General features: G+C 46.3%; 1 protein-coding gene and 1 long non-coding RNA gene across 5 annotated transcripts in view; one reads left to right on the top strand and one right to left on the bottom strand.

The window, feature by feature from the left end:
* BCL2L1 (BCL2 like 1) overlaps positions 1–25,691 on the top strand; it is a 46,168-nt gene that overhangs the window by 13,234 nt on the left and 7,243 nt on the right. The gene's annotated exons all lie outside the window — the stretch shown is intronic.
* LOC135318516 (uncharacterized) lies at positions 19,353–25,670 on the bottom strand. Its single transcript, XR_010376639.1, has 2 exons — positions 25,550–25,670; positions 19,353–24,050 (listed from the first exon to the last, which is right to left on the bottom strand). It is a non-coding gene; the product is annotated as an uncharacterized LOC135318516 (long non-coding RNA).

Raw genomic sequence — 25,691 nt, forward strand, 5'->3', positions numbered from 1 at the left:
TGGCAATAAGGTACCTCCTGCCCAAGAGCCCATGCCCCCCTCCGCATGGTTCTGGCCCATGGAAGGCAGGGGTGGGGCATTGGGAGCCGTTGACAGCTGGGCCCAGCTTGGGGGAGGGGTCAGTTTGGGAGCAGGTGCAGATTTCGGGGAGGGCGGAGCTTGAAGGGAAGTAAGGATCTTGTAGACTGCAAAATTTCCCTCCCCATCCCCCAGCCACAGCTGGCTTCTCCAGGAACCTGATGACCTAGTTACAATGCTTAGAAATTGTTAGCGTAGCTTGCAGTTCAGGGCTTGCCAGTCTCTCCTCTCTGAGGCTTCTTAGGTCCAAAAGGTACCCTGGCATTCCCCCATGAGGCTTCCATGTGAAGGACATGCACCATATCGCATGCGCAGGCCTCTTGTTCAAGACAGGAAGGAGCCAATCAGGTTTCTTCCCGTCTTCCCTGGTGTGCCCCACTTCTCCCTATCTCTGGGAAAAGACCCCCTCCCTACCCCCATCCCCGCCCCCTCTGTCTCTCTCTGGGGTTGGTGGTGGCAAATGGAGGTCACAAACTTCTTCCCTGGAGGTTCAACGGCAAAGGAAAGACTCCTGTGGCCCTAGGGTAGCTTGAGCATACCTAACCGTTCCCTCCTTACCTTTCCATATCAGTGTGACCTTCAAACCTGATAAAAGAGGGTGAGGAAGAATCTGCTGGGGGTTCCAGAGGCCCCAGCCCTCCCAGGCAGCAGCTGCTATTGGTATTCTTGGTGTCTGCCTCACCAGTGCCTTCCTGGGAGAAATTCCGTCACTGTTAAGAGCCAGGTATAAAATTGGACAAACCAATGCTGAATCCTGCTTGCTCTCTAATTATCCTTGGACAAATTACTTAACCTTCCCCAGCCTTAGTTTCCTCATCTATTAAAAGGTGAAAATAATATGTAGTACTTTTCTTGAAAGACTCTTTTGATCCTGAAAATAACTGGTAAAATACATGGAGCACTTATCGCGGAGCCTGGTATATAGTAATTACGTGGTATGCCGGCCACTATTACTGCTGTTATGAGCAGATTGCCTTCACAGGTGATCAGGTAGCTGTGATCACTGTTGAAGCTACTCTCCAAGAGCAGACTTTTAGGCTGACAGAGAATGTGGATGTCCTTTGAACCAAGAGCTTGGAGATTTTAAGATTCCTAAAGCTGGGGACTATAGCTCATAACCTTGTCCCCAGCCTCCTCCACAGGGACCTCAAGTCATGCTTTGTACACAGTAGGGGTTTGGCCAGTGTTGCCGACTGGGCATTTGGCAATGGGGCATATTGTCTTCGATCTTTGCTGAGTGCCTCCAGGAAGGCAGGGGTCTCCTCCTCTGCTTTGTTCACTGCTGTATCCCTAGATCCTGACACAGAACATGGAACGTAGAAAGTGCTCGATCATTATTTGTTGACTGAGTGGAAGACTTGATGAGTTGAGTATTTAAAGAGCCTAGGAACATGCTTAACACATAGTAGATGCTTGACATGTGTTCGAATGATTAAACAAGGTGCCATGGGGACTGGGAAATTTTCCAGGATGGCCCCTCTCCTTGTTTGCTGCGTGGCCGTAAGCCTGTTGCCTCATCTGCTGAAGAAAGATAACGCCTGCCGTGCCTCCCTCGTGGGCTAGCTGAGAGGCCCAAGGAGATGATAGATGAAAAAGCACTTTGAGAACTACAAATATTTGGTCTTGTTGCTGCTCCTTGACTGAGGTCAAAACCATAACTGTGCCATTCATGCATTCTTTCATTCTTTCATTCAACCAATAAGCGCTTTTTGAGTAGAAGTAACATCCCAGCTTTCTCACTTATCTAGCTTCATGAATTTGGACAAGTTACTTTACTTCTCTAAGCCTAGACATCTGTACAAGGGAAATAATACTCATTTCACAGGATTGTTGGGAGAAAGGCTGAGCAATGTGCTCTGAGCCTATTGAGGGTGGAAACCACGTCTCATTCACTGTCATCAGCTACTGTTGGACCTAGCACTTGGTGGCTGAGTGTTTAGTGTCCGAGTTGATAAACATTCGTAATGATGAGCGGTGCATGAAAAGTGCCCCAGCACAGAGCCTGGTGAGGAGTAAAAGCTCCCCAAAGAGTGCGTCTTTCCTTTTCCTCTCACTGTCAAGTTTGGTCAGTCATTGGTTCAGCCATTGGCTGCCTTCTGCAGGTAAATTACCCGGCTAGGCCAGACCTCTGAGTATGACTCAGATGGGAAATAGAAATGACTATCATCTCCTCAGCCTAGGAGATCATCACCCACCTCAGCCGGACTGCTGGGTAGGAGCTCTGACTGGCCAGGATCAGTGCTGCTTAAATATAAAACTGGGATGCCCAGTGGGCCTCACCCCACACTCACCTCTGATTCAGAACAAGAACCACCCCCCCTCCTTGTTCTACCCACTCCGTCTGCTACTTGGTGAGAAAAATTTCCGTTTGTTCACAGCACCCACATTCATATGGAACCCTAGGGGTTACCATATGAAGGAAGTCCCCAGAAAGTCACTCAGAGATGGTCCTTTGGGAAAGGGTCCCCTGGGACTGGGTCCAGCAGCAGGTGCAGGCCTGAGGCCCCAGGCTGGTGGCTGAGTGGTGAAACTGAGAGATGTGTAGGGCCAGATGAGAAGTCAGCCCTGAGGAAGCTGCCTGCCTGTCCATGCAGGTGTCTGGGCACCTGGGGGCAGTTTCTGGGTCTGACTTAGTGGTGGAAGGTAGGTTTCCAAATTAGTACCCCAAGCTTCAGTTAGAAGAACCCATAGAACTCCAAAGCAGAGCCTGCAGTTGGCGCCTAGGTCACTTACCTTTGAACCCTTCTCAGACTCCTTCAGGGTGAAAGAGGCACCTCTTCTAGGCTCCACAGCACCTACTACTGGAAAATCTCCAGGAACGATGGAATAATAACCGTAGCTCCCTTTATGGGGCCTCTGCCATGTTTTGGGCACTGTGTTGGGGGCTTTTTAAGAGAATGGGATCATTTCACTGTTGGAATTCCAGGCTCTGGAGTCAGACAGAGCTGAATTTGAATCTGGGCTCCATCACATGCCAACTGTTAGATCTTGGGCACATAACTCCCCCCTTCCTGAACCTCAGTTCCCATATCTGAAAAAAACGGAGATAATAATACCTGCCTTGTAGGGTTTTTGTAAGGATGAAATGAGATCATACATGTCAAGCTTAGCACAGATGCGACAGTAATTTTAATAGCTAACATTTATAGAGCACTTACACTTTAGTATTTCGTCTGTGTTAATTCATTGAATTCTCAAAAAGAGTACAATGAGGTAGGCATTCTTACTGTAATTCTCATTTTACAGAGTAGAAGCATAGGGAAGCTAGGGAATTTGTCCAAAGATGCATAACTAGTAAGTGGTGAAGTCATGATTTGAACCCCCAGCAGTCTGGCTCCAGAGCTCACAGTGTTCTGCTTCTGGATAAAGAGGGTCTAGTAAATGCAGCTCCTTTTACTCCTGTATCCAGCATTGTAGCTGTCTGTGGTTTTTGGTCTGCCTGCTGAATTCTGAGCTCAGTGAAGACAAGAAACCCATACTAATCACCCTGTATCCCTAGAGACCAACATAGTACTCATAGTACTCATTAATATTTGCCTAATGGCTGAGAATATTCCCTCTCTTCATTAATCAATCAGTAGCTTTTTATCGACCATTTCCTGTAGGCTAGATTTGAGCTAAATCCTGGGAGGAATGCAAAGTACAACTATGCCTCTGTAAACGGAAGATTGGGTGTGCATGGTTGGGGGGAGCATTCCAGAGCACTGTGTCATTGACAGAAACTTCCACAGGGAGGTAGAAACAATACAGGTGGCTTGGGGATGTTTTCCAAGCTGGGATTCCCACCACTCCCTGGTTGGGCCACTCCCTCCGTCTCCTGCAGAGCAGGGTGACACAGATTCCCTGCTTCTGCCGGGGCAGAAAAGGCTCTTTCTCTTTGCTCCCTCTCTATTGAGGAGGATGCATCTTTCTTGCTCAAGCAACCAGTTCATGGAAACCTAGAATGAACAGAGAAAAGAGTCAGATATTTGGAGCTAAGAAGGGACCTTAAAAACCAACTTCTGCCCCACCACTGCAGGCAGAGTGGTCTTTTGAAAACTTAAGTTCAGACCTTGTTTCATTCTTGCTTACAACCCAATACTCACGTGGAATAAAACCCAGAGTTCTTACCAAGGCCTCTGAGGCCTGCAATCTCTGGTACTGACTGCCTCTCCGTCCTTCATCATTCTCTCTCCCTCTCTGCACTCAAGCCACTGGGGCTCCTGCTTGATTCCTGGTTCCTGGCGTACTTGTGCCTGTCTGAGGGTCTCTGTGGTTGCTGTTCCCTCTGCCTGGAGTGCTTTGCCCCTGGTGCTTGTCTTGCTAGTTCTTTCAGTTGACAGCTCATAGGTCATCTCCTCTGAGAGGTTCTCTTTGACCTTTGGTCTAAAGTAGCCGAGCTGCTTCTAAATCACTCTTTAGTCTTTTACATTCTTGTATTTTCATCATAGCACCAACCTCTATTTGAAATTTTCTTTTTGTTTACTTGTTTTCTGCCTCTCTTCTACTAGAATATAAGCTCCATGATTATAAGGACTTTGATTTATTCATCATTTTATCTCTGGTACCTAGAGCTTTTCCTTATAGGTACAGTAAACATTCCATGAATGATATTGGAAAGAATGATTGAAAAAATGAACAACTTTAAGACATTGTTTTTATTTTACCCCTGAGAAAACTGATTCAGCCCAGAGAAGAGATGCTAATAAGAATTGTGTGTTCTTTCAACTTAACCTTTTGAATGCTCACTGAGTGCCAAGCATGATACTTAGTGATTCACATGTATGAGTTTTGGCACTTATCTTTAATTGTCCTGATGAGTTGTTTAGAACATCATTTTTGTACACCATGTGGCATTTAAAAGAAAACTGGACCAACTCTTGTGTTTTATTGGAGCCTCACTCTATTTTACAAAGAGCTGAAGACAACTTAGGAAAATTCATACGATCAAAAGGATAAAATAGCGAGGGGAGTCTAGGGAAAGGAAAGTATGGGTAAGGAGACTAGGGCCAGGACTAAGCTTAGTTCACAGAAGCAGGTACTACAAAGTCCCTTTGAACTGAGCAAAGTTTTTCTTTCACTCTTTATCATTGATAATTAAATTATTCCCAGATTCTTAAAAATGATGGTGTTTTAAAAATCCAGTCATACACATGACCTTGGGATTGTCCTAGACTGCATGTGATGGTCCAGGATTTTTTGGCTCCCTCGCTGCCTCATAGCTGGGCTCCTGGGCTGAGACAGTATAATGGCCTCTTCCTCCTCCTTCACCTGAGGGCCCAGTCCAGCAACGAGGAGCCTGGTCCTCTCCCCAAACCCCTCTGGGCCCAGCCAATTTTGTTTCAAAGAGAGCCTTTTCCCAGAAGATTAATTGAAATATTGCCATTCGAAGACCTGTTTCTGCCCTCAGAACACTTCCAATTGAGTTAGAGAAGAAATAATGCACCTGAGAAGAAGAGATCTTGTGAAAGCCCACAATAGATGCTAAATGCCAAATAAGAGAAGCACTTCACAGAGGAGGTGAGGTTTGTGCAGTGGTTGCCACGGAGACAGGCAAAGTAGGGGCTGGCACCCCACGTGAGCAAGCACAATTTTGCAGGCTGGGGTGGACTCTCAAGAGGCCCATAGGGGTGCAGTCCACTTTGGAGTGTGCGAAGAAGGGTTACTTATTAGGTGATAAAGCCAGAAACTGGTCACCTGGAGCTAGATTTGTGCGATCCTTGAGTGCCAGGGAAAGAGTCCCGAGGCCCTCCTTGTCAGTCTTGGTATCTCAGTATGTGAGTCATTGCCAGGCATGGATGCCCATCCCGGCCACCTGTCAGTCCACTGATTCCCAGGCAGCAGTGCCAGCATCTGGAATGAGAGCCAGGACCTTGAACTGACAGTGAGCACAGAAGTAAGTGTGGGATCATCATCACTTCAGCCTTTGGCCGTCCCAAATGCGTTCATTCATTTGGTGATTCAGCAGACGTTTATTGAACACCAACTACATGCCAGGCCCTGTGTTCAGTGCCGGGGGCACTGTGATGAATAAGACTGTCAAGAACTCTGCTCTGGCAGACCTGTTATATTAGCTGGGGAGACAGCTAGCCCGAGAAATAAACAAATAAGATGATTCCTGATAGAGGATTTAGTGATTTAAAGAAACTGAGGTAATGCAGTATCTAGGGAAGCAGTTTTATATAAGAAGGTCAAGACACTTCTCTGAGGAGGTGACGTTTGACCTGAGAATAGATTAAGGAGAAAGAGCCAGCTTGGAAAGATTTGAAGCAAAGATTTTGCAAACAGAAAAGCAAGGCAGACTGAACCTGGCTCGGCCAGGCCTCAGGCCCACACAGATACTCAGCTCTGACACTGGTGGGCCCAGTCTGGGCCTTGCCCTCCCTTTGTGTTCTGGGTCCTTCACTCCTCCCTCTCGGAGATCACAGGGAGTAAGTGTGACTACCGCCTGCTGAGCCACTCTCCCACGCCAGGCACTCCACATCCATTTTCTCGTTTATTCTCCCACCCAGTCTGTGGGTGAGGGGGCTGTTAGCCCCAGTTTCTTTGCCATGAGGAAACTGAGGATCAGAGACAGGAAGTTCCATGCCCAGGGACCTGCAGCCTGGACATGGTGGAACCTGGATTCAGACCCAAATTAGTCTGACTCCAAATCCAGGCTTCTTTGCAGTGCTCCACCCTCGGAATAAGTGAAACATTGTTAGTCCAGGACATGCGGAAGGCTGCCGAGCAAAAGGAGAGTTGGGCAGCATCTTGGAATGAGGGTCCTGAAGGACACCTGCTGTCCTCTTACCTGAGGGCACTCTGTGCTCAACTGCAGGAGGATGCCCCAGAGCCTGGGGTCACAGTTGGCCCTTGTCAGAGGCATGTTCAGGCTTAGCCAGCTGAGTATCCCCCAGTTTCCTGCTTTTACCATCTCAGCTGCTGGTCAGGAGGTTTGGGAAGGTGACATCATCTAGCTGAATCAGCTGCTGCTTCTAGACACATTAACGGGAACTGAAAGTCATTGCCCCTTCCTTCCCACTCTGCAAGTCTCTTCAGAACAAGGCTGAGTGCAGGCATTCCACCTGTCTGCAGGGTCTTAGCTGGAACAGTGCTCTCTCCCGCTTTAAAAAAGCTGGAAGGTGCATTTCCTGGAGAAAGGTGCCCTCAAGGCTTCTCAAGCTAGGGGAACCCTTGAGGGGTAGGATTCCCAAGAGTGCCCCTGCGCCTCTCCTCCAACTTCATTTAGCCCTGTGACTTTGACAAGAACTCCTGACCCTTCTGATCTCCTTTGCCCAAGTCCAAGGCTCAGGCCCAGCACTGTAGGATAGACAAACAAATGTTATTTGTGAACTTTGACCTTAAGACATTTTAGAGTTGAGTCAAGGGGACAAAAAGACAGCTTACATTTTAGAGCAGAGCATCCTTCACATGGTGATCTATTGTATCTCCTCCCTTGACCCAGTGACCGAAAAGGGAGAAAAATAAGTGAAATACATTTTTTTAAAGAAAGAAGAAAGAAAATCAAAAGAAAGTAATAAAAAAAGTTGGCTTAGTGCCAGGCGAGAAGGACAATAGACAGCTTACTTGCTCTGTGACTTTGCCTCTTCAGCCTCACTGTTTTCATGTGTAAATTGGACGTCACCAGGGTATCTGGCCCCTTGATCACTGGGATATTATGTAACACATGTAAAGCAATCAGCAGTGCACCCAGCACCCACGGGGTGCACCATGAATGGTATCCCTGTAGATAGGTTCTCAAAGGAAGGCCATTGAGTTAAGGTCTGGGAGTTGGGCTTTGGAGTCTGGATGGGCTGTGGATGGATGCTGGCTGGAAGTAGCCTATTCAGGTGGGAAGAAGACAGACTTTCGACGCTGACAATCTGCTGTGAAATCTTTGACAGGTGACTTTGCCTCTCAGAGCCTCCGTTTTCTTCTCTGATTAATGAGGTGCTATATTGATCATGGAAATGCTGAGGGAGTCCCAGGCATGTGCTGTTGCTGTTTCTTATTTGGCAGGGGAGCTGGCCAGGTTAAAGGCTGTGCGTGGGATGTGAGAGGGCAGAGCTATTGCTCTTTCCCTCTCTCGCCTGGACAACTCTACCAGCCACCTTCCTGCCTCTGCCCTTGCCTCCCTCTTGTCTGTTATCCATGTAGCAACCAGTGATCCTTCTAAAGTAGAGGTCAGATCATGTCATTCTTCAGTTCAGAATCCTCCAATGACTTCCTTCTTGAGAATAAAAACCAAAGTGTATACAGTGCAGGGACAGGTGGAGGACAGTCCCCTAGAAATAAGTGCCCTAGGTTCTTTCCTTCTCAGGAGCAGCCCTTGTCCAGCTCCTGTGTCCCTGTGTATGTGCATGTGTGCAGGCATGAGTAGGTGACACAGTGGTGATGCTGTACACCCAGGACATTTCATAATAGGGAAGGGCGCTGACCACTGCCTTGGGATACCAGAGGTCATCAGGACTGAGAAAGCTAAAGGCACTCAGGCAGGCCTTCCTCCCTTCTGAATCTGAGTCATTTCCTGAGAGATGTTGGTCATCCATTTGTTCATTGACAAATATTTATTGAGTGGCTTCCATGTGTTAGGCACTGAGCTATAAGTTGGGCATATAGGGTAAACAAACCAAAGTCCTAGTATCCACTATATGAGCAGGGGTGGGAGCAGGAGACCACTTAGCAGCTAGGCAGGTGGTGATGTGGATGATGTGGGGGTAGAGGCGTGGCCAAAGTGGTGAGCAGTGTCAGAGCATCGATATAATTTGAAGGTCGGCCAGCTGGATCTGCTAATGATTGGATAAGGGTGTGTGAGAGACAACAGAGTCCAGGTTTTTGGCCTGAGCAACTGAAAGGAGCCTGCTGCCCTTTAATGAGAAGGGGAAGATGTCATCGTTGTAGTTTCCTGCAAGGGCTGTCTGCATGCAAGTCCTAGTTCACTGTTTAACTTTTGGGCAAGTGTTTAAGTATACCAAGCCTAGGTTTCCTCAAATGTAAACCTACCCTCTAGGCCATAGGCAGTTGGGTGCTGTGAAAACTAAATGGGGGTAATTTGTGTGAAGGGTTTAGGACAGTGCTTAGCATTTAGTAAGTCCTCAGTAAGAGCTCTGATCATGATTATTGTGGAAGACAGGGAATCCCATGACCAAGCAGGCATCAGCTCCCACCCCACCTCCACCACCCCCTCAAGGAGCCCACCCTCCAAGAGGCAGCTCAGACACCATCTGTCCAGCAGAGAAAAGCCACAGGGAGACAGCTTTTGGGGGGCATTAGATAGATGAGCCCTTCCCAAGAAACCTAATCTCATTCTCAGCAGGTGCTAATCCCAGCAGCCTCCCTTGGTATCTGAGCCCAGCCCACCCGGTTCCTTCCCCACCCCCACCCCGAGTCCCCGACCCTCTTCCTCCTCACCAGCTCTAAGCTGCCACCAGCACACTTTCTTACCAGGTGGAGGGGCTCCTAAAGGAGGAGGCTACCATCCATCTGACTGGGCTCAATCCCTCTCATGGTTCAGGTCATCAAGGGCTTCAGGTGCCACCTGTCCGGAGCCCCCCCCCCCCCCCACCAGGTGCCAGTTCCTGGGCGTGGTGCTTGATCCAGGCAGATCTAGGTTGGAGCCAGCTGGAGCCAGGAACTCCCACTGTGCCCCAGCTGCTGCCTGCCCTCCTACCCACAGGCTGAGAAAAGGTTTAACCCTTTGGACACCACACATGTAGCCACTTAGTGGTTGTGGTTCTGGTTCCATATATTACACTGTTCCAGTAGACCCCCCCCCTTTAAAGAAATTTATCATAAATACAACAGAGAATATCTTATGACTATGTAAATTTCAAGAATAGGAAAATGATCATCTGTAAATTCATCACCTAGTTTAAGAAATCAAACTATGAACATCTTAGAGCCCCCTCTCCAATTACATTCATACCCTACCCATTCTCCTGGGATTTGTGTTTATCATTCCCTTGCCTTTTAAAAAAAAAAAATAGTTTTACTATATATATACATACATATATATAGATATATAGTCTGCAAACTTTTAAATCTCGTTTAAATACCATACTTCATGTATTCATCTTGAGTCTGCTTTTTCCATTCAACATTGTGAGATCCATCGATGTTGTTTGTATAGCTGTAGTTCATTCATTTTCATATCCCTTTGGATGATTATATCTCAAATTATGTACCATTCTACTGTCAGTGGTTATTTGGGTTGTTCCCTTTTTTTTGCTGTTTCAAACAGCTGAGTTTTGAACATCGTTTATGTCTCCTTCACATGCACATGTTCAAGAATCTCTCCCAGGCAGTGGTTCCTAGACTTTAGCCGCTCATCAGAATCACCTGGAGGACTTGTTAAACCACAGGTTGCTGGGCTCCACCTCCACAGGGTTTGATTCTGTATGTCTGGGTTGGGGCCCTGAGAAATTGCATTTCTACCAAGTTCCCAGGTGATGCTGCTGCAGGTCCTGGGCCCACACTTTGACAGATACTGCTGTACTGTGTGTGTATACTGAGGAGTGGAATTGCTTGATGGAAGGTAATGCCCAAATATTTTCCTATGTGTTTGTGAGAATTTATGCTGCAAACAGCAGTGTATGAGTTTCCATTACTTTACATCTTTCTTAATACTTGATAGGGTCAGACTAAAATTTTTATAGAGCTGGTAGGTGTGAGATGGTATCTTGTGGTTTTAATTTGCATTTCTCAGATTACAGGTGGAGTTGAGAATCTTTCCTTACATCTATTAAGCATTCATGTTTCCTCTTTTGTACAAATCTTTGCTGTTTTCTTTTTCTTATGCCTTTTTCTTATGGATTTATAGAAATTCTGTATATATACTGAATACTTTTGTCCACATGTGTTATAACATAGGCTCTTGGTTTTGTAGTTTGCCTTTTCACTTTGTATATGATAGCTTTTGATGACTAGAATTCTACCATAGTTGAATGTTTTCTTCTATGATTTACACCCTTTATGTTATGTTGAAGAAATCCTTTCCTAATCTGTGGTCCTAGAGGCATTTGTTTATATTTTCTTCTAAAAGTTTTAAAGTTTTGCCTTTTCACATTTAAGTCCTTGATAGATCTGAAATTGACTCTCATGTCATCTTAGTATTTTTGTTAGGGGAATACCTTTATTTCAATAGGTTTTTAACATCTACAAATCTGAATTATTTATAACATGAGTTGTACCTAGAGCTTGTTATATACACTGCATTAATATTTCATATTGAACAAAGGTGCCCTCTTTGGGAAAGAGTTTTGATCACATTTAAAGTCCTTCCAAGACTTTTTTTTTTCTTTCAAATTTTAGATATGATAATGGCATTGTGGTTATGGTTTTTTTCTCTTTTAAATTCCTTATTTTTTAGAAATACATACTAAGCTATGTCTAGAATTTGCTTCAGAATAATACTGGGGTGAGAGATAGTGGAAACAGATGAAATCAGATTGGTACTGAGTTGATAATTGTTGAAGCTGAATGATGGTAGTTCATTTTATCATTCTGTCTATTTTTGTACATGTTTAAATATTCTCAATAAAAAGTTAAAAATGTCCAAGGACTATTTCCAGGGTTGCTTATGAGATAAGTCATCTTTTCTAATATTTTATTAGCCATTTATATTTCTTCCAGAGCCAGCTGGGTCTCCATCTACTTCCAGGACTCCTTGACAGAGTGCACTTAGCAGCAGGCTGATTAATTGTTAAAGAAAATAGGAGAAAGTGTGGTAGGGGCTTAAGGAAGAAAAAAGAGGAGGCTTCTCAGGCCTACTTGCCAGCCCTTCCCCTAAGAGCCTGACTGCCCCAACTCCCTCCAAGACTAGGTTCCCTCCCTTCCCTTTTGTCTTCAGAGACTCTCAGGGATAATTTTTATTTTAACCAAGACCTTCTTTCCCTATTACTCTACCTGGACAGACTTAACCCAGAGGATAGAGGAACCTCATCACGGATCTTGGTCCTCTACTAGGGCTAAAGGCTGAGATGGTGTTAACTCTAGTGCAGTTGGTCACATAGTAGTGGTGTTCTTTTGGTGTCACAGGATGCAAATACCAGAGTTGTCATTCTTTTCTGATAGCATGATAACTGGCCAAAGGGTCTGTCTTTGGGGAGTCCCAACTGCTTCTCATGGGAGGATTAATTTCTCTCTCTCTCTCTTCTCTCTTCTCTCAAACCACCTCTCTCCCTTTAACTTTTTATTCATTTACTTGGAACAGGTAATATATTCATGGGATTCAAAATTTGAAAGGAACAAATGTCTCCCCTCCCATTCCTAGCCAGCTAGTTCCCTTCCTGGGAGAATGGATTCTGTAGACATAAGCAAACACATATGTTTTGCCTGATTTTTACACAAATGGTGTGCACACACTATTTGGCAGTTTGATTTTCTCACTTGACAGTGTCTCTTAGAGATCATTCCATATCAGTCCTTCAAGAACTTTCTCATTCTGTTCAATAGCTACATAGCATTGCATACATGGTCCTGTCTTCTACTTTTATTTAACCAGTTCCCAGTGGTAGACACTTTTTTGCAGTCTTTTGCAATTAGGATACTCAGTGAACAGCCCTGTCATTTGGCCCATGTGTGAATACAAGGTATCTGTGGAGGATAAATCCCTAGAAGTGGAGTAGCAGGGTCAAAGGGTGTATGCACTTGTGCAGAGCCAGTTTACAGGGGTGTCTTTTCTCCCTGCACCCCTTCCACTGGGGCAGGGTTTAATTCAGCACAGTTACTGAGTGCTTTGCAGTGCCAGGCCCTGGATACAAAGATAACACTTTCATGTATCAAATGAAATTGTTATTGTGTTTCAAACAGGCACATTATCTGGTAATACTCAGAGCCACCCAACAAGGAAGGTTTTCAGATGAGAAAATTGAAGCTCAGAAAGGTTAAATAGTGTGCCATCGTCACTGACCCAATCTAGTGAGTGCAGAGCTGGGATCTAAACCCAGGTTTGAATCCTCAATGCCAGTGTTCTTAAAGAACACCCTTGACTGCCTCTCAGGAGGAATCACATGGGCTCTTAGAGTCTAACACAGATAAGGACTCAGATTGAGAGAGAGTAAGTGGCCAAAAGAACACACAGCCAGGAAGCTATGGAGTCCTTAATGGGACCCACATGTCTGATCTGAGGCCTCTGATCTCTTCTGAGCTACCTCCCTTCCTTCCATTGAGATAGTTTCCAAATCTAATTAGGATTCTGTCAGGAGAACTTTTCTCCATCCAGAGCTCCAGTTGCTGTTAGAGAACCATAGTCTTACTGGTTCTTGGTGAGAACTCTGTTGGCTGTCAGAGGGGCTCATAGACGTAACCCATCTATGATTAATATACTAGTGAAATACAGTTGTTGCCATTTGTTAAGAACCTATTATGTGCAAGGTGCAGTAAAGTATGTTGTGTTGTAATTTTAACCTTGACCATAATCCTGCTTGGGAAGCATTTTGTTGTTCCCGTTGTCCAGATTAGTAAACTGAGAGCAAGACAAATTAAATAGTTGTCTCAAGGTCAAATGCTAATAAAGACAGAATCCAAATAGCAATCTGTTAGACTCGGACTCCTTCACTCACTCACTCTGGCGTCCATGGATTTCCCTTGGCTCTCTCTGCTTTTTTATATTGTTTGGTGCCCCCTTCAGAGGGTGAATCTGGGTTCTCTTCCTCACACTGACTGCTTTAAAGGAGAGAGCCTATAGCTTCCATTTACCTCATACTCCCCACCCCATCCCCAGTGTTGAGCCCAGGGTAGCTGTAGTGTGACGTCCAAGGATTAGTGGGTGATATCCTGGGCGATGGCCCACTGATACTGCCTCATAAAGGACCCGTCTCCCAGTCACACAGCAGGTGCTCTCTGAACACCTCTCTTGTGCTCACTGCTTCCATGGGAAAGAAGAGATGAATAAAGTACAGGCCTAGCTCTCGACAGCTATGTCATGAGACTGCAAGTATTGAAGTCAGTGGAAAAGGCTACAAGGGTTAGAGGAGTTCAGACGAGACAGGAAGAAGAACATAGTTAGACCTGTAGCAAACCCTTATTGACACTGGGTTGGGTCTAATGCCCTTTTTGTAAAGAAGGACCCTGAGACTCAGAGTTTAAGCGATCAGCCCAGAGTGTGCAGCGCGCATAAGTGTCAGACTTAGAACTGAACCCCTCCACAGACTCTCAGGGGAGACTGCTGTGGGCTTTGGGCTCTGTGCTAGGTAAAGGGAGTCTGGACCAGATACGGACAAGAGAGAAGACCAAAAAAGAGAAGACAAGAAGAGGTTTAGGACTAATGGCTGAAAAGTGGAGCTGTGATACCCCTAAGATATCACAGCTGAGCCTGCTGCTCTCCTTTCTTCCGTGGGAAACCCAGGCTTGGGTCCCAAAGTGATAGCACAGGACCACTGACTAAGGTTTGTCCAGTGCTTCTTTGTGTCCTTACACTGTCTCATTGAGCCTCTGACTACGCTGGCAGACGTAGAAGAGGTGTTCCTCTTACCATGCAGAGAACCAAGGTCTTCTGACTACAAGTCCCAAGTCCTTTGCACCATCCACGCTGCCTCCACATTTCTGTAGTGGGAGAACACAGGCTCTGCAATCAGACAGACCTGGGTTCTGACCCCCTTTTTCCATTTTGTGTCTCCAGGATCTTACTGTTTGCAGGTTGGGGCAATTGCAGGTGAAGGGTGAAGACCATGCCATTTGGGAGGCAGGCATATGCTGAGGGGTGAATGACATAAGCGAGGCATGATAACACCAAAGTACCTATAGTACTTTTTTTTTTCAACACATTTTTCAAGTCTTTTATTTACACGTGAAAAAAGATGCACCCTGAGGTGAAGTAACTTGCCCAAGACCACACAGAAAGTTAATAAATGGCAACACTGGGATTAGAACTCTGGTCCCTTGTCACCTAACAGAGTTTACTTTTTCTTACACAATACTGCTCCCCTGCAGGGGTGCGGGGGTGCTAGAGGAAGGCCTAGGAATAGAATGCACTTTGGAGCTGGAGAGAGGGCCTTAGAGACCCTCCGGTCCATCCTCCACACTTGACAGATAGGAAGAGTGAGGCCAGGATGCTTAACTGAGATGTCCATAGCCAGATATGTCTCTGCCACCAAAGACAGGAGTAAACCCAGTGTCCTAGCACTAAGGCCCCAGATCCTTTTTATATTGCCTTGCAAAACTTCCACATTGCCATTTTTTCTATGCAAATCTAAAGGCTCACTCCAAATGCCAGCAGTTTACAATTAGAATGACTGTTTAGTTTGGGGAGTTTTTTCCCAGATAGAATCTCATTCTCATTCTCTCCCAATTCTTAGTAAAGGTAATATACTAGAAGGAGGGGAGGGGAGCTTCAGTGGAAGATTTTGGTAGAGAAAATAAAATTTTGATAGATTCTCTGAAATCTAGGGAGGTCCTCAAAGCCAGGAAATAATTTAGAGGCCAGCCCCCTAGCCTCTCCCAGCCAGCTCACCACTTGTCCTGCCCTCCTCACAATAAGCCTTCAGAAGGCCCAGCCTTCCCTTGGCAGCTGCATCTGGTGAACACCAACGGAAATCCCTGGTATTTTTCTTTGCGTGCAACCAACCATGGAGATGTAGGTCAGGCATTGCTGGCCTGGCAGTTATAACAGCTCTAGCTTTACCCCCTGCACCTGCAGCCATGTTTGCTAAGCCCTGTGGGGATGGGAAAAGGATGTTCCTCTCCAAACAGGGGTCAAATCCTCAAGGGCCCACGGAGGCAGAGCTGGCTGAGACTGAGGAGGGTGCCGGAAGAGACCGTCTGGAATATCGGGACTCGGAGGGCGTCTCCGTGATGTTCCCCCTTAGTGTCTGATGGCTGCTGTGACTAGTAGCAGGGTTGGCGGTGCCTCTGCGCAGCTCAGCTTAGTGTCATCATCACTGACGGAGGAGAGTGGGAAGGTCCCATCTTCCCCTGGGCTCAGCTTGCCCCCCCGGCCTGCACCTGAACCCTCACGTCTGTCTGGTGTTTACAGGATTAAAGCTGCCACCCTTTGGGACCTAGCCTGTTTTCATTTCTGTTCTCAGCTGTCTGGTCTCCATGGACTTCACCTACAGGTTTGTGCGTGCCTGTCTCCCACAATGCAGCCCTGTGAGGCTCCTCCAGCCTGGCACGCTCCTCCTTGGCCTTTGTTCTCTTCAGCAGAGCTGCCAGTTCTGTGCCTGGCCCAAGGGAGAACTTTCCTGGCCCGTCAAGACGAGCTCTGTTGGTCCAACCTAGCTATACCCTTCCCAAGATTCACCGTCTTTGTGTATACTCTGGGGTGTGGGGCTGTGGTTCCAAGGCCGGGAGGGGGCATCTGTGTGGCTGCTCTGGACTGGCCTCTGAGTGGCTGGCTGATTTTGTCCTGAGGCTTTCTTTTGCCCTAGGCCTCACATACCTCTCTCATAAAGATGTGGGAGCAAGATCAATACATGTACCATTGATTGTCTAGATAACTTATAGGTGATATACAAATAAACATTTAAAATTATTAATAGTCAGTGTTTTTATTTTGTGTTGATTTCCATTTGTGGCAAATGATACTGATTTTCTATTTATAGTAGTAATAAGTTGACTTTTCATTTCGTTTATTCATTTAATAAATATTTACTGAATGTCTGCTCTATGCCAAGCACCATTCTAGCTGCTGGGGATATCTGCCTTCATGGAGTTTACATTCTCAAAAGACAAGAAGTGATGGTGGGGGTGGAGGGTGGCTAGGTAACTTCTGGTATTTATGTATTTTTTTTTTAAAAGAGTGATTGGGAAAGGCTTCTCTGATGAGGAGCCACATGAGCAGAGATCTGTAGGACCTGAGGGAGTAAACATGTAGCAATCTGTGGTAAGAACATTCCAAACAGAGGGAACAGGTACAGAGGCCCCAAGGTGAAAAAGGTGTGCTTGGCAAGTGTTGAGGAAGAGCAGAGGAGATGAGTGTGGCTAGAACAGAGTGAGCAGAGGAGAAAGTGGTGGAAGTTAAAGGTTTGTGTGAGACCCTGTGGCTCGTCCTTTGAGTGAGGTGGGAAGGCAGTGGAGTGTTTTGACCAGAGAGGATCCGACTGCTTTTAGAAAGACCCTTCTGGCTACTGTATTGGCAGGGACCATACGAGAAAGTAAGAAGCTGATAGCTCAGTAAGGAGGTTGTTACAACAATACAGGCAGGAAATGATGTTGGCTTGGACCAAATGATGGGGGTGGGTGTGGTAAGTGATGGGATTCTGGATAAATTTTGGATATAGATCCAGAGGAATTTGCTGACAGATCGGAGCTAGAGAGGGCTTAAGGATAACTCCAAGGTGTTCTAGGCTTCAGTACCTGAGAGGATGAAGGTGCTACCATTCACTGAGAGGGGAAAAGTTGCTGAAAGAACAAGTTGGGGGGTGGGTTAAGAATTTTCAATACATTTAAGTTTTTTTTTTTTTTACAGTAAATCAAATGACAGGAAGATGTTAATGATAAATGATGACATGGATAAGGCCAAAACAATGAAATTGTGGTTAGATGTGTCTGTGCTTCCTTAAGCTCTAAAATTCTGCTTTAGTGATTTCAGAGCTCGAAGTCTCCCATTCATGAAGAATGGGGACTTGAGATTCACCCTAGAACGTAATGGATGCAGAAGGAATGACAGGGGAGGAATCTTTTGGGCCACACTTAACCTCTTGTTCATTTAGAAGGACTTGGAAAGTTCTTGCACACATCCTGGCCTCCTGGCATTGCTTCATTCACTCACTCACTAAGCACTTTCTGCCAAACAGGCCCTGGACACCCAGCACAGCTCTAATGCCCCTTCCCTCCCAATATAAATCAAGCTATCCCCAATCCACCCCCTAGGCCAGCCACTCCATGATCCTGCACATACCTGGAGGTCAGGTGAGCAAATGGCTTTGCCTCCATGACAGCAGAAATGGTTTTGTCTCTTTCTCCATGCCATAGCATTCCCATAGTTATCAAGCTGGAAAAAAATCCTCAAAGACCTCTTCCCCTGCCTTTTGTAGATGAGAAACAGGGCCAGAGAAGCAAGCAACTCACATAGTCCGCATTCGGTCCATTAGCAAATCCTTTCAGATCTACTTTTAAAAATAAATTCTGAATCTGACTGCTTCTCCCCAGCTTCTCTGGCACCATCCTGGCTTACCCGCCCTCATATTTCTCCTGGCTGACTGCATCAGCTCCTCATCAGACCTCTTGCTTCCACCTTTGCCCCTGGAGGTCTCCACCCAGCAACCAGAGGGACTCTGTTAAAGTCAAAATCAGATCATGTCCCTTCTCTGCTCAGAACCCTGCAGTGTTCCCTTGTCACTCAAAGGACAGGCCCCTGCACAATCTCACCCTTGGCCAGACCCCTTTGCTATCAGTCTCCCCTCATTTGCTCAGCTTCAGCCATACCAGCATCCTTCCTGTTCCTGGAGTTCCCCAAGTGCATTCCTGACGGAGCCTGACACTTGCCGTTCCCTCTTCCTTTCCTTAGATCTTGCATCGCTGCTTCCCTCACTTCACTCAGGTCTGTGATCAAATGTCACCTCTCTTTCCCTGACCTCAGGTTCTAATTCCGCACTTTTCCATGTTTCTCTCTAATCCCTTTCTCTTACTGATTTTTCTTTTTGGCACTTATCACCATCTGACACATATGTTTGTTGCCTCTCTTTGCATTAAATTATAAACTCATGCAGGAAGGAATTTTCATCTAATTTAGTCACTGCTTTATCCTCAGCACTTAACAGAGTGCCTGGCATTTAGTGCACACTTATAAAAATTTATGGAATGAATGGGTGTCCAGAGCAAAGCAGGAAGCTTTCCTGTGACCCCACAGGTCAACCCACAAAAGGGTCAAGGTCTATCTTAGAAAACTCAGCTAACAGCTCCACCAAAGCTACTTGGCATCATTTTATTTGCAAGATAATGACCAGATGGAGGGAGGGGCTCTCTGTAAGGACTGGCCTTGCAGGGGCTGGGTTGGGGGTGGGGCGAAGCACAGAGCTGACATCTGCATACCTCTCCCCACCCCTCCTCCGCCCCTCCAAGGTGCCCAGGGGACAAGCCTCTGCCCTGTCCTCAAAGTCGTCTCTGATCCAGGGCCCAAGAGCCTCAATAAGCAGTGGGTGGTGGCTGGGTGAAAGGGGAAGGAAGGAAGAGCTCAGTCACATCCTTCTGCATCTGTCCTGTTGCACTGGCAGATTTAGCGTGCTGTGGAGTCAGCCCCCTTCATTCAGTTACCAGAGATCTCAGGCAAGGTCTCCTAACCTTTCTGAGTCTTAGTTTCCTTATAAAATGTAAATTGTAAAATGGGGACAACACCTACTTGCAAGATTTTGAAAATTCAAGCAGGGGCTCAGTCAATGTGAGATGTTATTTTTTTATTTGTGGCTGTAAATAATGAGAAAACAAGGTGAGAAGCACAAATAGGGTCATTCATGTTTAGATATAAAAAGATAACAGTTCACATTTATTAGGTGCTTTCCATGGACCATTTAATTCTTGCTGCTGAGTCTGTGACATAAGGACAGTGTTCTCACTTTATAGATCCACACCATTGGGCTCCAGGGGTGAAGAGGCTGTGTGGGGTAATCCTTTCACCTCCTCGGGTCTAGTTTCCCATCTGTCTAGGGTCGGGGTCAAACTAGACATCTCTGTCAACCACAGATCATGATACATGGTTTCTGAGTGGTCCCCATGCCACATCAGGTGACTCAGTGAGTTGCTTCTGGGCCTCCTGCTGCTGCTGCTGGTGATCTGTAATTTATTGGTCCTGTGGGCACTGACTATGAACAGCAAACCTCCAGGTGCTGTCCCCCAGCATCATTGGCTACAGAGTATGCCAGCTCTCCTGGCACCACCTCAGGCATCTTGCTGTTCTGCACCTTGAGGTAGGCAGGTGGACTGAGTTGGAGATGAAATGAGAAGACTGGAAGAAACCAGAATGTACGAAATGCAGCCTGAGGGAGACTTCAGCTCTGAGGTTTTGGTTACAAGGGTGTGTGTGTGAGCATTCATATGTTGGAGGGGTGGATTTGCTACCGTCCCCAAATCCTCCAGAGCCATTGCCTTCTGCTGTGGAATTCCAAACATTTCCGATCAGATAAAGGTGGCTGAAAATATCCGGGACTTGTCTGGGCTAGTTGGAGGCGGTGCTGGGGTGAGGAGGTTGAGGCCACTGGGGCAGAGCCCGGCAAGGTCTGGCCCTCTGAGGAGCTGGCCCTGGTCACAGACCTGCCCATTGCCCTTTTCCTCTGGAATCTGCAGGTTGGAGGGCAAGGCTCAGCAGGCTTTGAAGTGGAGGCAACAAGTCCTACTCCAGAATGTTGCCTCTCACCCTCCGCACTAAATTATCAGAACTTTTGGATACCCTTGAGAGAGGAACACAGGTGGTCACATATTTGCCCATGGGTGAGTTATTTTCATCCTCCTCATGCGGCAGCACTAGTAAGAGCCCTCTGAGGTGATCCCCTTCATTTGCAGATGAGGAAAGTCCCAGACTTTGCCAGCATCCCAGACAGCAGAATGGACTAACCGCAAGCAAGCCAGTGACAGAGCTGGGGCGTGAAGCCCACACCTGCTGACTCTCAGTCCAGTGCTCTCCACAGCATGCGGCATTGATCAGCACCAGATGAGGGAGTGGAGGCAGCTTCAGGCAGAAAGGTGGAAGGAGTGGCTGCTTTGGACCATGGAGTACTTGGAGGCATAGACCCCAGAAGAAAGCAGAGTTTTAGGGAGGAGGTTGGCCCCAGAGACAAAGCCCCTCTTCCTTGTAGATTGCTACCCCAGTCCTTCCTGCCTATTACCTCAGCACAATGCAAAAGATGCTTTATCCAGAACTTTTGCATGAGCCTGGGAGAACTTGGTGTCTGTGGAGACCCAGTTACCCTGCCCAATCACCTGGTGTCTCAGGGCCTCCTTAGTTTTGCCAGACACTGAGGATGGGGATGAAGAGAGAAGGAACTGGCCTTCTTCCCTTCCCTCCTCACTTGTCAGCCATACTCATTGGTACTGTCTCTGGGCCCAGTGCTGACCTAGGCCTGGTGCACAGAGCTCGTGGTCAGGAGTGAGCAGCTCAGCAAACTGATGAGAGAGCCGAAGGAGACGTGGAGGGGGAGAGCAGAAGGCCTCCTCAAAGAACTATGAGATCAGTAGGAGAGAGCCCAGCAGAGGGACCAACATGAGCCAAGGTCCTGAGGCTGAAGAGAACGTGGCACGTGCGAGGTGAAGCAGCCTGGCCCTAGTCAAGGCTGAGGAAACCTGCAGGGTCTTATAGGCCATGGAGAAGGTTCTAAGACTCAAGCTGAACCTTGGTCTAATAATAAGAACAGAAATAATAGCTGGCATTTGCTTAAAGTCTACTATGTGTTACACATAGTTCTAAGAGCTTGCCATGTATTACTATTGAATTTTCACACTGTTCTTGTGAAATAAGTACATTTTTAATCCCCATTTTATAGAGAGGTCCAAAGCTAAACATCTTAGTCTAATTTTAAGACTCTTTTGGTACCTGCCTACTCTTTGCTCTGGTAGCCCAGCTTGGTGGAAAAATAGAAGTTAATTTGTCACCTTGGCCTCATCTAGATAGTACCACCATTTTACAAATTAGGAAACTGATACTTGGAGAGCAGCAGGACCTGGTCCAAGGCCCGAAGCAAGACCGGCAAGGCGTCCCACCAGCTCATGTTGCGTTCTTAGGCAGCCCTTGGTTTCAGAGTTGGAGGAGAGCAGCAGAGGAGAGAGGACCAGAACTAAGGCCAGCCAATGGGGGGAGGTAGAGGGAAAGGAAAAAGTTTTCCGGTAGAGCTGATTGAAGGGAAGGTTTTCCAAAAGAACTGCCCAAAGATGAAATGCTCCCCACAGGAGGGAAGGAGCCCCTTCTCACAAATGTTTAAGCAGAGAATGCCCTGGAGATGACTTAGAACTCCCAGGGGTATGGACCCGCTGGAGTGAAACAGACCTACTATGTGATCTGGACCTTCCAACGTTTTTTTTTTCCTTTCAGTTTTACTGAAATATATTTGACATACCGTACTGTATAAGTTTAAAGTTTACAATATAATGATTTGATCACATACATCATGAAGTGATTACCACAATAAGTTTAGTGAACATCCATCATCTCATTTAGACACACAATTAAACAGGAAAACAAATTTATTTCTTATGATAAGAACTCTAAGGATTTACTCTTAACAACTTTTTTATATAACATACAGCAGTGTTAACTATATTTATCATGTTCTACCTCATATGCCAAGTATTATAACTGGAAGTTTGTACATTTTGACCACCTTCTTCCTTCCCCTCCCCTCAGCCCCCCATCCCTGCCTCTGGTAACTACAAATCTGATCTCTTTTTCTATGAGTTTTTATTTGTTTGTTTATTTAGTTCCTGTTATACAACATGGTGATTCACTGTTTCTGTACATTTCATACTAATCACCCCAGTAAGTCTAGTTAAGATCTCTCACCGTACAAAGACATTACATAGTTATTGACTATATTCCCCACACTGTACATTTCATCCCCGAGACTCATTTATTTTGCAACTGGAAGTTTGTATCCCTATCTCCCTCATCTATTTCTTTCCTACCCCTTCCCCCTCCACTTTGTCATGCACCTGTTCTCTGTATCTATAATTTTGTTTATATTTTGTTCTGTTTGTTCATTTGTTTTGTTTTAGATTCTACATATTAGTGAAATCACATAATATTTGTCTTTGTCTGGCTTATTTCACTAAACATAATACCCTCTGGGTCCCTCCATGCCCTCCATGTTGTCACAAATGGCAAGATTTCATTCTTTTTTATGTCTGATATTTTGTTTATATATATGTATATATCACATTTTCTTAATCTATTCATCTGTAGATGGGTACTTAGGTTGCTTCCATATCTTGGCTATTGTAAATAGTGCTGCAGTGAAATAGGGGTGCATATATTTTTTCTAATTAGTGTTTTTGTTTTCTTCAGATAAATATCCAAGGAGAGATATTGCTGGATCATGTGGTAGTTCTGTTTTTAATTTTTTGAGGCATCTCCATACTGTTTTCCATAGTGGCTGCACCAATTTACATTCCCACCAACAGTACACGAGGGTTCCCTTTCCTCCACATCCTCACCCACACTTGATATTTGTTATCTTTTTGATAATAGGCATTCTGACAGATGTGAAATGACAGGTCATTGTGATTTTGGTGTGCATTTCTCTGATGGTTAACGATGTTGAGCATCTTTTTAGGTGCCTGTTGGCCATCTGTATGTCTTCCTTGGAAAAGTGTTTATTCAGATCCTTTGCCCATTTTTTAATTGGGTTTGTTTTTTGATGTTGAATTCTTTGTGTATTTGGATATTAACCCCTTGTCAGATATATCATTTGCAAATAATTTCTCCCATTCAGTAGGTGGCCTTTTAGTTTTGTTGACAGTTTCCTTCCCCATACGGAAGCTTTTTTGTTTGATGTAGTCCCATTTGTTTATTTTTGCTTTTGTTTCCCTTGCCTGCGGAGACATACCCAAAAAAATATTACAAAGATTGATGTCAAAGAGCGTACTGCCTGTGTTTTCTTCTAGGAGTTTTATGGTTTCAAGTCTTAAATATTTAAGTCCTTAATCTATTTTGAATTTATTTTTGTTCATAGTGAGAGTAGTCCAGTTTGATTCTTTTGCATGCAGCTGTCCAGTTTTTTCAGCACCGTTTGTTGAAGAGGCTGTCTTTTCCCTGTTGTATATTCTTGCCTCCTTTGTCATATATCAATTGCCCATATAAATGTGGGTCCATTTCTGTTCTCTCTGTTCTGTTCCATTGATCTATGTGTCTGTTTTTGTGCCAGTACTGTACTGTTTTGATTACTGTAGCTTTTTAGTATAGTTTGAAATCAGGGCGTGTGGCATCTCCAGCTTTGCTCATCTTTCTCAAGATTATTTTGGCTATGCAGGGTCTTTTGTGTTTCCATCCAAATTTTATAATTATTCTAGTTCTGTAAAAAATGCCATTGGTATTTTGATAGGGATTGCACTGAATCTGTAGATTGGTGCCCCACCTTTCTGAACGCCATCTGGGAAATGAGAACGTTAGGGGTAAGCTTGAGCATCACGTAAAGGTTGGATGAATATGTTGAAAGGTCACTTTTGGGTGTCTGACTGTTTCAAGGGTAAGCCTTGGGCCTTCTCACTCTGGACACTGGGAGAAGAATGAAAGGCCATCTACTCATGAAAGAATAGGGAGTTACCAATGATGAGATGCGGGGAGGCCTCAGAATTCTAGGACATGAAGGCATCTGAGCAGGTAGCAGCTGCCCAGGAGCCATTAAGTGTTTGGACTCTGGAGCCAGACTGCCTGAATTCAAATCCCTACCCTGCCGTTTATGAACTGCATGGCCTTGGGAGGTCACTTGACCTCTCCATGCCTGTTTTCTCTTCTGTACCATGGAGAGTAATGATAGCACTTACTTCGTGGGGTTATTATGAGGATTAAGTGAATTTGTCTACACCACGAAGCTCTTAGCACCATGCCTGCTACGTGGTAAGTGCTCAAATAAATATCAGCCATCACTCCACTGGAAGGAGCCACGAGCCCCTCAGTGAGCATCTGTGCCCCCAGCGAATGCTCTTCTCAGTTCTCTCTCTGCCTCCAAGACTAGTGCCCGCTTCTGAGCTGAGGAGGTGGGGAGCCCACGCTCGCACTGCTGGGCCCGATACGATAGCTTTCTCAATCCCCAGCGGAGGTGTTATCTCCTCTCGGCACAACCACTTCCTTTTCTGAGAAATGAGCACATCTGTCAGGCTGCGCTTCTTAGAACTAATGGTGGGGGAGGAGGCGGAGGAGGAGAGGCTGGCAGCTGATGGGGGCAGTTAGAGAAAGATTAACACGAAGTTTGCAGTGAGGATGCCTCCAAATACTCCCTAAAGCCCAGATGGCCTGGGCCCTTCATGACACCCTCTTCAGCCAGTTAACACCGAGGTCACCTCGCTTTACCAAGTCTTCCCTTCCCCGGTCTCACCACTAGTGCAGGAGAAGCCGGGGCTCAGAGGCAGAGAGGTTGCCCTACCACCCACAGCCAGGCTGGCTAGGCTGAGGCGTTGGCCCCGGGACAGTCTGGCCCCCCATCCCTTTGCCCCTGCCTCACTGAGTGGCCTCTCTGGGCTGCCCACATTCCAGGCCCACATTCCCCGGGGTAGAGGAGAGAGGAGTGTTCCTCTCACATTGCCCAGGCCAACAGCTCCCCCGGGAAAGCCAAGGGAAGTGGATTCCAACCACAAACCTCACTTCTTCCGAGTCTCCGCCTACAACTCCCTGCCAAGAGGGTGATAAGGTCTCTTCATTTGCCCCCTCCCCATGCCCCTTCCTGCCATCTCCTTGGGATCTCCTAGTAAGGCCTCATTTGTCTACTCAGCAGGCATTTACCAGCCCCTCCCTCAGGGAAACTGAGGCTGGGAGCAGAAAGGGACTCTGGCCTGCCCGTGCCGGGCTGTGACGAGGCCAGGTGAGATACATTCCTGATGTCCCTGGCACTTTCCCCGGGCTGCTCGGAGCCCCTTCCTCTTCTCCACCTACCTCTTTCCCGAAATAACCAAGCAGGAAGGAAGCGGTGGGCCTGGGCCCTCCCGAGTCACCCTAGAGGAAGGAAGGGCCGTCTGGCAGAGGTACTTGTTCCCCACTGAAGCCAGGACGGAAGGGTTTCACTTTCTCTCCTGGA

This window comes from Camelus dromedarius, chromosome 18 (genome assembly GCF_036321535.1).
Source record: "Camelus dromedarius isolate mCamDro1 chromosome 18, mCamDro1.pat, whole genome shotgun sequence".
NCBI classification, from domain to species: Eukaryota; Metazoa; Chordata; class Mammalia; order Artiodactyla; family Camelidae; genus Camelus; species Camelus dromedarius.